Consider the following 13337-nt stretch of genomic DNA (forward strand, 5'->3'; position numbering starts at 1 on the left):
CTTCTAGAACGCTTGAATAGCACCATAAACTAAACTGTCGGACGGCAATCAACATTCCAGTCGGGTATAAGATTTAAAGTAAGCAGAGTAAACCGAATTAGGAAATGCGAAAAATCAAGATTGATTATGACAAATTTCAAGTAAGGGTGCTCACACACAATTCAGCGAATTCAATAAGCTACTGTCGTTTATATTCAGACAGACTTACTTAGGTTAACACTGTTTTTGAAGCATTGGCACAAATTGATAAATAGTGACAATGCCAGCACAAAAAATGTCAAATACTTAGAAGGCTTGACCATATGTTGCAAATATCCTGGGCACATTTTTGCCTACATTTATAATTAAACAATATGATTAATGTTTGGTGAGTTATGTGTAGTGATTATATGAACAATCCGTTTTTCAAAACTAAATTATACTTATTATGCTCGTAATTGTTTCGGTAACTCGAGTGTTTGTTTCACTTGAAGTATATTTCTGTACGGTGTGCGGTCAAGATATATACTAAAGGGTTAGGAAGGATGAAAACATTTTTTTTATTTTTACGTCAACCACATATATAAATACATAAATGACCTCCATCAAAAGAGTACAATTTCTACACAAAAAACATGGTAACGAGATAATTATAAGAACATAAGATGGATGAAAACATATTATCAAAAATAAAGGTGCTGAATCAAAAACACTTGAATATTGGTCTTTCGTTTGCAATCTCTATATATAATATTAAACATAGAAATTTAAATAGCCAGGTTTCCATGGGAACCTGTTTACACAAACAATTCTAACTATTAAAGTAAACCACACGTCAAGTGTCTCAATTTATATTTACCTAATTAAATTTGTCACACCTGGGACACCGCTGTTATTTGTAATTCGGACACGTTTTACACCGACGAAATCAAATGACCTTCATGAAATTTCCATTTCATGGTTAATCCTACAAGTATCTGTCTATTTATGGATTTCAATATTGGTGCAAGATTAATAATGGAGTTCCTGTTTATTGTCCGACATAAACGTTTGTCAGTTACCTGTACGCCAACACTCACTGACATTGGTCAACGGGGAAGAACTTTCTGCACACTTTGTCCAACACTGCTAATAGCGGTAATTTAGCCAAATCGACGATAGTCGCATCAGTGAGATTACAACGACCTGCTAAGCTCTTGACATTTTATTGGCCTAAAAAATATCCCCCAGAATAAAACTAATTTATTTTGCCCTGAATTCCGGTCGCATCCCAAGAAAAAATCTGTTTTCAGCAAATAAATGTATTTACCGGATCTTTCTTTGAGTAACGAGCAAACGTAAGATGATTAGTTATCTAGCTGCGTATCGCACGATCCAATAAACTTCAAATGGTGTATTAGAATGTCAGTATATTTATATTACGTAAACGAGTAGCCTGTGTAATGAGACTCACTATAACCAGCCACCGAAAACGATTCGATTAAAATAACTCGATCAACTAGATGGCAAAACAATCTTCATTGGGGTATTGAATCACCGTGCTCATTTTCCAGCCAATAAATGAATTTATAACAGAGTAATGAGATAGTGTGTGTTAGAATGGCGTCTTGTCAGCCAGTAAAATACTCCCATGTGTTTATATGAACCGTCGAAAGTCGGCATGAAAATATAACGGGCAATAGCGCGAAAATTGTAGACGTATGCAATCACTTTTATTGGTCGGGTGATAATAATAATCGTATACGTGCATGTTACAAGGTTTTGGGAAGCAGTGGCTGATGGGTAGTGTCGTAAAGTAAAGTAAAGTGTAATCGATACGCGCATACACTGGGAATGTCCTTACATGGCCACTGCGCTGAATAGAAATATCAATCGTCGGATTGGTAACGTTGATAGCGCGAAAAAAATTAAAATGATTGTTGTTACAAAACACCCAGGAATTGATCTATCACGGGCTCATGTTGCCGCAAGCAGCTTGTCAACATGTAAGTCGATGTAATTGAAACAGTACACGCGTACACTTAAACATATTTATGTAATATTACTTATGTAATCGCAGCTGGGAAGGCAAATGCGTATCCATTAACGAATTAAATACGTGTGTGAAAGTTCTGGCTTTATTCCCAGTAGAAATATTACCCACATATTGCACTATTCGATGTAGGTTCATTTTAAAACAAAGTAGCAGTTCGTATGTTCACATAAAAGCTTTCAGTACCGGTTTCAGCTTATGGCGCATTCTTCCAATTTACTGAGCCTAATGATGTGGATGGAGCGATATTTCCCTCCGGGTTATTTCCATTGCATTTCTGCTCAAGTCACTTTGAGTCATTTTGTGTGCAGTCTGTTTCTATTTAAATCATTATGCCAATGCGTAGATTGTGCGTCAAACTTGTTTTAGTAGAAGGCCGTAAAGTCAGTGAATGATACGAGGTGGCGAACGGGTAATTCTGAAGCAGAATGCCTGTGAATGGAGACGTGGACACAACGGTAACTCGATGTACAAGAACATTTTATCAACAATGAGTCACAACGTATTATTTTCTTTAAGATCATAGTTTTTCATTCAAGACCCCATACCTGATCATAAAACACCCTCGTGCCAAAGACGTAGATGCTAACTTATAATAAATGTTCTATGAAATTTAATATGCATAGACGGTAAATGAAATATGAGAAAAACTATAACAAACAGAACCGCTTTCCGATGGCGTCTGTGGTGTAATGGACACTTTTGTGCACGATCTTCAACGCTTATCGGAAAAAGCTTCGGGTTACTTACCCGGATGTGTGGGCGCACAACACTACAATGGTGGCAATAATAGTTACGTATCATATTTGCCAATTATCTACTGCGAATATTACAACTAATAACCCCAGTATTTGTTGCTGGTGACTTGGGACATTCAGAGATTATCTTGATGGCGGAAGCTATAATTGGGGCTCTTGTTTTTATCAAATTTCAATATAATTTCTTATGAGAGGCTCGTTTGAAAATAAAAATACCAACTTGCTCAAAAAAAGGGATCTAGAAGAGTATGTGAGTACAGACCGTTAGCATTAATAATTCACGCGATTGATTCACGTTATAAATAGAGACACTAAGATACGTTTTACCTATCTCTATTCTCGGATGAAAAGAATATATGCTGAACTGAAGATAGCAATAAGGGACTAACGCTAAATACGGTACGAGTCAGTCAATCAAAGACTGCGCTCTTTTATACCTTTGTGTGCGGAGAATTGGATGAGACACTTCTGACAATGAGTGTTAGAATGAATTAAGAATCGAGGTAAAGCTGCAAAGTAAGAAGCATGATATACGTTATTAGACGTCTCTGTATATCTCTTTTAAGTAAGGTTTGAGTGGTGGTACTCGGCGGTTGTATATAACCGTATTGTCCTTCGTTATTGTCATCTAGTTGTGGTCATGGTGTTTACTGTAAGCGAGGGAGTGCAGATGTTTTGGTTATGAAACTACCTAAAGACTGAACAATCCGAATAGCAGTCACCTTATCAAAAAAAAAACATTACTTCTAAGTACAAATTTCGATGTAAACCAAAAGGAATTATCTGTTAGAGTTGACTGCCATTGATAAAATTAATATTTCTGTCTGAATTTGGTAAGCACCGCTCAAGAGACAATGTTAATATCAAATCTCTAGGTCAAGGTTAGGTGATAGCATACTGAGATAACAGATGGTAGCTCATGTATTTCTTAATCCGGAAATCCCACGGGAGCATGTGATTAGCACGATCGATATATAGCGAGTGATTAGTATTACCATCCAGGTGATCAAAGCATTGGAAAATGATAGTAAGCTACCAAGGCTTCAAATGAATAACATAATGAGCCCTCGTGGAGACTGACTGTTCCGTTTACATCTCGCGCATTGTTGCTGCAGCTGTCTAACAAAAACGCGATGAAAAGGAGAGTGACAAGCCCACTTTTCACCACACGGTTGTTAAAACAACAGCAGTATAAACTACGAATGATAGTTATAGAATCACAAAGTGCTAAATCTAGTCAGACTCCGTTTTATTGAGAGAAACGCTATACTTTGCAATGTGTCATCTGCAATCATGCTTAGACTAAATTGATTGATGGTACGTTGTACACGTGTCAAAAGGTTTTGCAATGCGGCGAGAAATATACAACTTGATTGAGAACTGCCATCACGTGATATCACAGTCTATTAAACGTTATGCTGATTATATTTTGTGAACTTCGTGATCTCGGGAAGTCTTAAGTAATATCCGGTTGCGCCATCGGCCATAACATGGGTAAGCAACCTTGGAAGAAAACAGTAAATAGTTTTGCCAGGTATATTACGAGGTTTGAACGTATAGGAGTCAAGTATACTACAATATATTGCTCGTATAAATGCCTGTGCTGAAAATTATTTCGAATTTGATGATTTTTTTTCTTATAATTTCAACACAGTTGTTTTCTTCGGACTTTCAAATAGTCAAGGACACGTTATCTAAATTTCAGGAAATTCCCTTGCCATAAAATGTAATGATGACACCTTCCCGTTTTTCACGGACATACATGAATGTTAATTGGATGGTGTCATGTCAGATTCTTGTTTATAAATAATTGTCCGTCCTAGTAGCTTACGGCTATCCTATCCTATAGGGTTTCAACCCATTGATGACTGTAGCATGAAGTGTCCATCTGTGTTGGTTATTTAATCGGAGAGTGTCTGTTACTTTCGCGTACTTTGAAGATGTAGAAGTTGTGCATGGTCGCACTCGTATTTTAAGAAGGAACATTTAGCCATTGTTAGTCATTGTTACAACTGGTCGCATGTAGTTGTAGTTGTAGCTGAAACTATTGGAGTTTATTGCTTTCACAAAACACCCTAATATAGTGTCAAGTGTACGATGGTTTCTGGGGTTCAATTATAGGTCACGCACATGTCAGAAATAGATCGCGTTAAGGGGGTGGTGTCATAATGATTCGCGTGGGATTGCTCTAAAGGTAGACGACTGCTCATAGTTATTGGGAGAATTGATTAATATGACTTGACAGTCTGCAATGTTTAAATTAGCATATAAACTATTCATTACGATGTGACAATTTTCTGTTGTGTGGTACATAACTACAATAATGAAATAGGTCAACTAGTTAAATTGTTCATCTTGAGGACAGTTTCCAAAGAATGATCAAAACATTTCTTTTAAAACTAATAGATATAAAAATAGCCCAAACTACCGTGGCCCTGTCATATATAATTTTTATTTGCAATTTAATGAGATGTCGTTACAATGGGAACCAGTGATAAAAAAAAGTTCTCAAACAAAATGGCCGCTAAGACTCAACTTTATTCACACGATAATTTCATAGTGTCAAAAATATAATATGTTTTGGGGTAGATTCGGAATATTTCATTTTTTGTAGGTTTTTGCCCAAAACAAAATGCATGTCACATAAAACAAACAAACACTCGCCTACTCCCGACAAAAGGAGGCGATACTACGCCAGTGATCGTATTCTTTACTTGATATGCGTCAACCAATAAGCTACTCGTGTTAATATCACTCTCGGCGTGATATGTCAAAGGTCAATATCATAACGTATCATGCTTACACTATGAATCATCATCTGCAGATAATAATAATGTTATATTCAATATCGCGCTATTGAACAAAGGCCGTCATACTTGTCATTGGTAATCTTTTATGATTTATTCCATCCTATCATGAATTATTCCCACATAAAAGACGCATAAATAGAATTTCTTTCCTAATTAATTCCAGATTAGTTTTATCCTTTGCTTTAATGGTTCATCGATATATCTTGTCACTTTGAGTATTTACGACTTGTTTTTTCCATGATTAATCGCTAATTTAATTCTCAGGATGGAGAAAGACGTACGGTAATAATATATACGAACATATGGCATCATAATGTTCATTTCCACTGATCAGCATGCATTCTAATTTACGTGTTTCTTCCCATGACTATTTGTGTGTACAGCAAGCAACTCACGCTGCTGCACGGAAGCCGGTGAATTGCATGCTATTACCGCTCGCCAAGCCACACATTTCATAGCATTATATCATTTTTTTTAAATGTGCAATCAAATGCTGCGAATGCCTATATTCCCACATAAATGACGCCGCCGTGATAATGTGTTCAATACTTAATTTGTTTACGTAGACACAATTACATTGAATCGCTTAACGTCTTTCTTGCCGAGATGACATATGCACATGCGTGATTAACTTAATTTTAATTTTGCCAGGGTATTGCTCAAAACCGGTATGACACCTGTAAATTCGATTGTTTTTGTTAAACTACATTACTTAGTTTGACACAATATTTGTTTTCGACTGTCAGCGTTTCAAGATAATAGCACACATGGGATTTCTTACTTGTCAGTTTAAACGTAATCTTGTAAGCCCGTTAATCAATGTACCTATGAAAATGACGGACGATTGTTGTAGAAGATGGGAAAAAATAGTACTGTAGAATACTTTATTTTCGCTTGGAATTTATTTTCGCTATTTTCGCTGAAGGGATGATTCAGTGAAAATAACATCCAGCAAATACACTTTTTTCCTATATTTCATATTAAACTCAAAAAAAATCAGTGAAAATAAATTCCATACAAAACATCCAAAAAGCCCTTTCAGCGAAAATTAATTCCAGCGATAAATAAAGTATTCCATGGTATCTGCTGTCTGTCTACCAACACGAAGTGATAGACTTTACATTAAAGCGGCGGAGTCGTCGCCTGAGCATGCGTCAGATGGCCATAGCGTGTCATTTTTTTTTTACAGCAAGCGTCTACCAATAAGCCTTTGCGTTTTTAGCGTGTGTTGTTATCGTCGTCTGGGACTCAATTCCCCCGCGCGCGCAGGTGACGACCCTCCCGCTATTAATCGCGACAGTCGGCGTGAAACAATTTGAATGTATTTCACACACGCAGTATATATCGCATGTCAAACAGGACACGGCGCGACGTGACGATCGTGACGTGTTGAAGTCACCGAGTCACGATGTGACCATGCGTTGAGTTGTGACCTAAAACCCGATGTCAACATTTTAGAGCACAGCTATGATTACAGATAATTAAGCTGGTCCGGCATGTTTCTAGCACGAAAGGGTACAATTCTTTCTCTTTACGGACATGTTTGTACGTGTACTATACGTCATTAGTCTTACTTCGTTGCTAGTAGTGTTAAAAACTCTCTCAAAATACATTTAACACACGATTTGGCAGGTATATATTTGATTTGAAGTGCTAGAGAATCGCCATATCTTGAAATAAAAATGTAGCTCGGCTTAGTGTACATGAACAAGTCGGTGACAGTACGCCTGCGCATAGATCCTCTGTTATGGCCTGCGCAACAAGCTGCCGCTGACTCGACGTAAATTGAAATAAATCCTGCGCACGCGTCAGAATCTAAGTAATGACAATGTATTGCAGATGAAAGTCCCTACCACACTATTACGACTTCATCTTGATTACTAAGCGGAAATTGGTGACTACTCTTTGTCAAGTAGATTGGTTATTATTATTATTAACGTGTTCCAGTAGAGAGTGACTGTTAAGGAGCAGCCATTATTATATGAACAACTGTTGTTATTGTTTGAACCGGGGTAAATAAATAAATAAAAGTCACTCCAACTGGGACTTCGCAATATATTATAATAACAATATCCTTCTTTATGTGCAAGACAACATTACAAAGTCATTTTGACTGCCAATGGAGCACTCCTTCCGCACATGCCGTCCGCATTACAATAGGTACAATACTAGTATATTACATTCAGGAAAAGCTCCCTCAACGGTCCAATCACAGTCTCCGTCTCACTGAGACACGTCGCTTCGTACAAATCATTTACATACGTGTATGTAATACGCCACGAGTGATTAAATTCATCCAACATTGCTTTGAAGACGATTTTGATGGTCATAGACAATATCTGTGTTAGTGTGAGTTGATTGCACGGTTTGGCAGATATATGCTGTCATCAGATTGTGGTTTGATTCAGTATTGATCCCGGTGAACTCATTATAATTGATCGGCTCAGTTCTAAGAGATACTACTGCATGAGTAGCGTAAACGAAATATGGAAGGTCATAACTCAATAACAAGTCTGGAGATCATTTAAAATGATAACCCCCGAGGTGACATCATATGCTATCAAAATGTCAACGGGTGGGAGTGTCTATGATTGGTTTAAAGTTGAGAATATGATGGTCGTCAGCATGCAATTGGCTAGTACAACTTTTGAAGGGCGGAGTTTATGTCAGAATTCTGGAGTGTATCACATATTATATACTTTCGTTGAGCGCAGAATTAAGGCAGATATACGAGGAGGGTGCTGGGAGGTTCGGCACCTGGTTCAATCCAAAACAGACATTAGACTGAATCTATCGTGTTGTGTGTATTCATCGTAATGAGCAAACTTTATCCCCGAGAACTAATTCCCGAGGTAGCTAGAGACAGTGGAGAATCCGATTCCAAGTAACCTAGATGAGGACATTCATACAAGACATGATTTGATTTATTGAAAGAACTGTTAGTTACTTCGACTTGATTTCCAAAATGGCCTGATTGAACTTACTGAGTCGTTCCATGATGTAATGCAGATTATTAACCGGAAATAGACTCAGTTGTTGTCACACTTATATGATGGTATAACGCACGAACACATACACGAGAACCTACGTCACGTCTACGTCACGTTCACTACCATACCGTACTATTCCTGAATCTCAAACAACCATTCGATGCAAAACGCGGTTGGGGTACAGGAGAGAATATCAACACTCCTTTGACTTTGATAATATACACTCATCAGAATCAGAAACTCGTTTGACGCAAGAGAGATTATCCAATTTTGCTGCAGCATTCTCAATACGTTGTAAATAAGTAACAATAAAGTTGCTAAAATAGATATGTTTTCAGTACAATACGGAATATCAGAATTGTTTTATTCCTTCGAAACGCCGGGATAAGACGGCGAAATTATCGAGCGAGGCCATGCTTATTTCTGACTCTGACATCTCAGAGATCTGATTGGCCAACTGAATTAAATTTAGCCGGGTAATTTTCAAGTTGTCCTCGTTCGTCCTGAAGAAAATGGTAGTCACTAAAGTTACGTAGGGTTTGGCAACTTAATCCCGAGAAAACTATTTGAAACATATCAGTTTTGTCGCGTTTTTCGAGCTGGTGAATGGAGTCGATTGGTGATAGTTTTGATTGTGTGATAAGAGAAAATGGTTTACTTTTGTTGACTTTTATTTGCGATTCCCTTTGGCGTCGTACCTTAGTGTTACGCAATTCTAAGGGATGAGTCATAGCTCTTCTGTGTCGATAACATTTTAATATTCAACAACAATTTTTAGGACACCAAGTGTGACAGAAATGGCTTAACTACCATCACAAAGTTTAGGGACCGAGACAAAAATAGATATGGACGTTTTATGTGATTTATTAAACAAGACAGTATTTTTGCAAGATGGGATGAGAAGGCATACGGCTGGTGTTATAATTTTCTAAACATCGTTTTATTGGAAGGAATGCGGGGTCTATGTGTTGTCAGGTGCCGTTTCGAATTCATACTTTTGATACCCGAGGGTTCTCATCTTGATATTTTGAAAAGGAGTGAGAACTGGACACAAACAAATTTTCATTTTATTTTATTTTATTTATTTTCATTTTTCTTGGAAAACGGTTCGACTTGTATGTAAACCAGTACGAAGATGTCGGAGCGTTGTCTATGCCCACTGACAAAACAACTCTCTGTGGAAGTTATGCTGTATATTTTGAGACGCAAAGATTAAAGCGGGGGAGTCGTCACCTGCGCATGCGTCAGATGGCCATAACGTGTCATTGTTTACAAACAAGCGTCTACCCATGAGCCTTTGCGTTTTTAGCTTTAAATGAAGCTACACAGCGTTACTATTCGTGTGTAAGTTTTGAACTATTCGTTTTATTTTCTCGTTCGTTGCAATTCGGGCTGTGATATTTCAACCGTCGGAAAGTGTTTGAAATTACTTGCTACCAGCCTCTACGCCAATACGGAGAACTTTTCGATCGGGCTGGTAAAAGTCAAAACAAGCACATGCCGGCCGGTGCTGTGCCGTGGTCGAGCACAAAAATGGCACCAAACTAATATTTTATGCATGGCTTTCCGGAAAGAATGGAAAAATATGAAAGTTTCCTGTCTTGGTGTCTGGTACACAAGTTTGAAAACTCTCAGACACTGCCTCAGGCCACTTCTTTGATTGGTCTGATTTTAACCGAAGTTCCCAGACCTGTAGTGTAGTACGCTGGGAACCGGTGACAACAACTTTTTGGTAGTAGAGGGCGCCCTTGCTTCTGAAGATCTGAAAAGTTGCCCTCTGTGGTTGAATGTTATATGTTTCAAACTGCCTGTCTTCTTCGGGAGTCAACCAGCGATGAGACCATTGTGTACATTTGTTGAGAGAGGGTCTGTTATTGTGTGTCTGTGGAAGCCGCGATACGGGTCCCATGCAACGCGGAAAAAGCGCGCTACACGAAGCACAGTAATCCCATTGAAATTTGTGCAATTCAGGCTAGCACTATATACTTTATCATGGGGTAGAAATCCACTCAAGAACAAGAAACAAACAGATAAAATTCAGAATATATTGCCAATATATATTTTTTTCTGGAAAGGTTTCGGTTTCACATTTTTTAATGAGAGAACGTTCCAACTTTTTTAATTATTAAAAGACTGTACGTTGAAAACCAATTGAATATAGTCCACCAGAGGGCGCTATATCAATATTTATTGGTTTAAAGGGATACAAAAGTCCACAATTTATCACTTTCACAATGATTCTTTTGTAGTTTTATTAAAATAAAAATAAATTTAAAGTTAAACCGTCTGTATCGCTTTAAATGACCCTGGTTAAAACATTGGGAAAATGAATAAACGAACGAAGCGCTCACTTGGCCGTCATTTCCCCGCGGGCGCTACAGCGAATTGTAACGTCATTTCTGAACCACACTTTAGTTACGCTGTTCGTGTATAAGTTTGCGTCTCTACTTTTCTGAGCCGTTGAATATGCAGAATACTATGGTAAGGTGATGTACAGTTGCCTGCAACAATAACTCGAGAGAAAACTCGAGAGAGGCTAAATGTTATTCAATTACCAGCGACAAAGTCCTGAGAGGCAGTAAAATTGGCAAATGAAATAATCTCACATTATCTCACACGTAATTATGCTCCGAATATTATTATCATGTTATTACGAGAATACTGCGATATTATGCAGATTGGCAGAGTGCAAATCATAACAACTGACAAGTAAATAAAGTACGCTCATTTAAACTTACAATTGACTGTACAGTGTAGAGTGCAATGTTTATTTTATCAAAAAACCCACCTCGGTAGTCCGTACGGCGTTTTTCTGTTGGCTGAATTATGTTTTCTCTGCCAGAAAACATTTTCACTAATCTGAATGGTGCTTTTGTGAATACACTGTAATTGCCACTCGTCTAACAGGAAATGTAGTAGGAGCTCATAATATCTGCCATGATTATATGTACATGTACTTGACTTTACTATAATTTCAACACAGGAAATGATCCATGTTTTAGACGTTGTATTGGGCTCAGATTATGGAAATGGAATGGAAATAGTTTCACACATCTTTGATCGGTAAAACAATGCAACGGTTTAATAATAACCCATTTTCAAACCCGCGTTATGAAGCAATAAAAAATACATGTGACCTATTTTTTTTTTTTAAATATACTTTATCCAGGGGCATCAGAGAGCATGAATATAACATACAATCCTAAAGTTTTTGACCCAGTTTGTCCCTTGACCGTTTGCATCTGAATAGACGTCCATTTGCAATCTCCTTATGCAAGAACAAAATAGTTTACAATTTGCATAATAATAAAAGTGTGAACATAAACAATCGTCACATGAATACAAGTTCCTAGTCTATGAACAACATTAATATTGCCACTTACAACCTCTTTATGGATGAAACTTGTATATAAATTAAAACTCCACGTCCTGCTTACACAGAACGAGAAAGTTGCGGTTTATCAAATTAAAGTCTGTAATCGTAACTAATAGATTTCCTTGCCAAGAGTGACATAAAATTGGGAGATACCAACATTTCTTTATGTTGGCACCATCAGTGGAGGTCTATTTCATATCCATCGTATACGCTGACTCTTGGCATGTTATTGTAATTGGGCCAGTGGTAGATCGGGGGTGGGGGGTTCTTGGGGTCCGGACCCCCTGTTGAAAAATTTATTCAATTCGGTTTTGTATAATATAAAAAAATCATTAACTTAGTCTGGCGATTTTAAAGTTTGCCCCCCCCCCCCATTAAAATCGTGTATCCGCCCATGTGGTCGGAATTCAATTAGAAAAATACCGGAGTGTGTGGAGTGTGGGATGTCTGGAGAAATCAAGAATTGGACAAGAACTATTATTCTTTATCTTTGAAAATATGGAATTTCGAGCCAGAAATGACAACATCCCAAAATTCCATAAGACAGAAAGTTGTTTACAAAAACCTTTCAGGTGGCGCTATATAACTCTAATCACGGCATCTAATCACGCTCTCGATTCCAGGTTTAGCTGGAGCCATATTTTTTTAAGTTGCCAATGAAACAATGAAACTTCTATAACCAGAGAGTGAAATGAGAATTTAGCAGTGTCGAATAGAAATTTAGCGTACCCAAATGACTTATGTCGTGCAAGAAAATTGGTAAAAAATATAGTTAAGAGTTACTTAAAACCCCTCCAGTACCCCAACTCCATTTCAATGGTATATACTCCACTTAGGGTCACTTATAATTATTTAGGGGGCATATCGAATTGCATTGTGGGACTGGAGTGTTAAGATTAGGGTTCAGGTTAAAGGTGAGGAGGCCTTAGGAAACTCTTTCCGAAAATTGGCGTACACGGATGTTTGACATCATATACGACATTAAGTATAAACTTGAACAAATAATGAAATTTTCCTGACTTCACTGGGCAAGCTGAGCGCATATACGGCTTACAGAAAACACTACTCAGCTGATGTCTACTATACACCCTCGTCTTCCAAAATGAAGTTATTGTTTGGAACTACGCAGCATTCTATTTGCGGTCACATGAAAATCAAAGGTTTTATGATGTTGTTCCTAAGTAGAAGATGATATATTTCTCAGGGTTCAACATTAAAACCGCGATATCGTTTTCGTTAGGTTTATGTAAGTGCCATTTCATATTACTAGGGTGAAGAAACTTGAAACAAGATGGGATCAGCTTATACAATTGTAAGAAAACTAAAGTATACTATTGATTGAAAATGGGAAGTTTTCGTACTAAGTGACTTGAAGTAAGTTTAAAAACGTGT

The sequence above is a fragment of the Saccoglossus kowalevskii genome, chromosome 10, assembly GCF_978046115.1.
Source record: "Saccoglossus kowalevskii chromosome 10, keSacKowa6.1, whole genome shotgun sequence".
NCBI classification, from domain to species: domain Eukaryota; kingdom Metazoa; phylum Hemichordata; class Enteropneusta; family Harrimaniidae; genus Saccoglossus; species Saccoglossus kowalevskii.